The following is a 3486-nucleotide window of genomic DNA, read 5'->3' on the forward strand; positions in this document are numbered from 1 at the left end:
TCCCGAAAATCTAAACTAGTATGTATGCCCCATAAACTATATTTACCATAGTTTATAAAATATGATGTTGAAATGAATAATCCCTTATAGGTGCCATTATCACTTTACCATGATAAATATAATATGGATTTAATGAATTATATATATATATATATATATATATATATATATATATATATATATATATATATATATATATATATACACTTTTGCTCAACATGTTACTAAAGTGTTAAAGTCTTATAAATTATTTTTATTAGTTTATTATCGTAATCAAATTTGTACCCATTATATATATATATATATATATATATATATATATATATATATATATATATATTTGTCAGAAAAATCATAGCGTATTTGTACAAAACTTTTTATGTAAAAGTTCGCAAGTTTGGAGGTAAGGTTGTTTCATGAATTTAGCATTTTCAAGTAACAAAACATATTTAACCATTTTGTCTTTTAACACGAGTTCTTTAGTATCGTACTTGTATTCCCCCCCCCCCACCCCTAAAACATTGAAAATCTCGAAAATATAGGGGTATGAACTCACCTCGAGTGTGTTCATGACTAGGTAACAAGGTGAAGGTGATGATCTTCAAGTTAGAACACTTTGAAGGTGGTTGTATCCTATGAGTTTTAAACACATAGTAATGTGTGTTAATTAGTTGAACTATCATGAAAGTGTTGTATAAACATTAGATTTAACATGGAAACTTACAACAATTTCCTAAGAATCAACTTGAAGAATTTCGTCTCCTAGGAATGTTTGAAGATGTTTCTCGGAAAATGTATGAAGAATCGAAGATGTATGAAACTCGTTCTTTGAGAGAAAAGCGAAGGAGTTTTTGGAGATGTAAATGAGAAATGGAGTGGGTTTTTTCGACCTACTATATATAAGAGGGGGTGAGGGTGGGGTGGGGTGACGTGATGTTTGCATTGGGTTGTGTATTTTAGCTCATTGGGGAATCCACATATCAAGTGGCATGTACCACCGAAATCACATGTGATTTCGGCCTAGCACCTCCGAGATCACAAGGTGATTTTGGCCTAGGTTCCAACCAATATCACCAAGTGATTTCGGTCTAGGTGCCAACCGAGATCACTAAATGATTTCGATCTGGGTGCCAACTGAAATCACCTTGTGATTTCGATCTAGGTTCCAACCGAAATCTTAGTGCTTTGGAGCTTTAATCAGTTGACCTTCGTTGACTCGTTTGATTTTTGCTGACTTGTTGGCTTTGTTTGACTTTGCTTGACCAAAATTGACGGTTGTCACACATAACATATCCTAGTAGGCCAAAATTGGTGCCTTCGACCCACGGGTACAGTGAAGAGACTCACTTAAATCGAAGAACTCTGAGATACTGCGATACGATCCCTTCCATTTAATATCGATAATTTTCTCCTTAGTTTTCTTAGATATTAAAATGGACTAATCAATAAAATAAGATTAAATATGATTTAACATTACCAATTTGAGAAACCGACTCGCAGCTTTACCTTAACAAATTGGTCAGCAGTCCTGTGAATTTCTCGTTCAATAAGTGGTATAAAGAGACAATCGAGAGATGAAGTATAAGCTCTTCATCTAGGGTTGTCGGACCCTCGTGATTTCTCGTTTAACCCAAAAATGTTGCAGATCGTTGTAAAAGAAGTTTAGAGAGACAATAGGGTATAGAGACAAAAGGCCATCAAGTTAGCGTTGGGAAGAACCATCGGAGAATAGTTAGTAAACGACGATTTATGAATGTGTGAGGGAAGGACAATGTGGATATGTGTCGATTCTGTAACGAAAAAGATGGAGACGAGACACTTGAAGAATTTGATCGTAATCTAATTCTACATGGGTCAAATAAATATTTATAATCCATAAAGATATTAATCCAACTGCAAAATTTTAGGTTGTGTATTTACTTAATTACTTGTTAAATTTACCCGTGAAAACCACAAGTAAATTTTTTATTAAACTAATAATACATAAGTTTTGCTTAGACATTTAGATTGATTATTTAAAATTATTATATATTTTTATTTGAATATCCGATATATATATATATATATATATATATATATATATATATATATATATATATATATATATAGGTGATGTGACATGATTTTTTGGTGGACTGATGTAGATGGTATAATGTAGCATGATTTTATAAAAACAAAAAAAAATCAAATTAATGAAATCAAAAAGTAAAATAGCATTGTACTTTGAAAGTACATTGTTATTTATGACCATATAAAAAAACCTATACGCACCTATCTATTACCCCTATTTTACTACCTATGACGAAAAAGATGGAGACGCGACACTACAAGAATTTGATCGTAATCTAATTATACATGGGTCAAATAAATCTTTATAATCCATAAACATATTAATCCAATTTCAAAATTTTAGGTTGTGTATTTAGTTAATTACTTGTTAAATTTGCCCGTGAAAAATATGGAGACGCGACACTAGAAGAATTTGATCGTAATCTAATTCTACATGGGTCAAATAAATCTTTATAATCCATAAACATATTAATCCAATTCTAAAATGTTAGGTTGTGTATTTAGTTAATTACTTGTTAAATTTGCCCGTGAAAACCATGGGTAATTTTTTTTTAAACTAATAATACAAAAGTTTTGTTTAGAATTTTATATTGATTATTTAAAATTATTATATAAATTTATTTGAATATCCGATATATATATATATATATATATATATATATATATATATATATATATATATATATATATATATATATATATATATAATAGGTGATGTGGCATGATTTTATGGTGGACTGACGTAGATGGTATAATGTAGCATGATTTTATAAAAATAAATAAAAAAAAATTAAATTAATGAAATCAAAAAAGTAAAACAACATTGTACTTTGAAAGTACATTGTTATTTATGACCATATAAAAAAACCTTTACACACCTATCTATTACCCTTGTTTTACTACAAATACTAACAAATAAGTTTAACTATAAAGAGTTGTTTTTTAATAGAAATGACAAAGAATTTCCTAAAAACACCGGTGAGACAAAAATTAAAAAAAGTGGTTATTGTAAATAAGTCATAAAGTAAACTGTCAAAGAAATTGTAATATGAGGGAATCGAATAACATACTTTTCAAGACAGGAAGTAACAAAAAAAAGTAGTTCTTTTTATTCTTGAATATATAAGTCTTAAAGTTACTGATTTTAAGAATGGTTACATGTGATTTGATTATGAAGTGAAGAGGAAGTGGGGAATTCATGATGATACGATTAATGATGATGTTTAGCTGAAATTTTAATAAGATAACTTGAATGTGGTTAGTTTGGGATTTGAATACTTGAAAGAAAGTCTTGTCTAAAATAAAGGATAGTTTGGGAAACAAAAGAAAATGCGGCAATATGGTATCTTGGTTGTTAGTAGGGCTAATAAAAACTTATATTGTAATGATACTTTGTTAGTGGTCTGTAAGATGAAA

The sequence above is a fragment of the Lactuca saligna genome, chromosome 9 (assembly GCF_052625555.1).
Source record: "Lactuca saligna cultivar CGN05327 chromosome 9, ASM5262555v1, whole genome shotgun sequence".
NCBI classification, from domain to species: domain Eukaryota; kingdom Viridiplantae; phylum Streptophyta; class Magnoliopsida; order Asterales; family Asteraceae; genus Lactuca; species Lactuca saligna.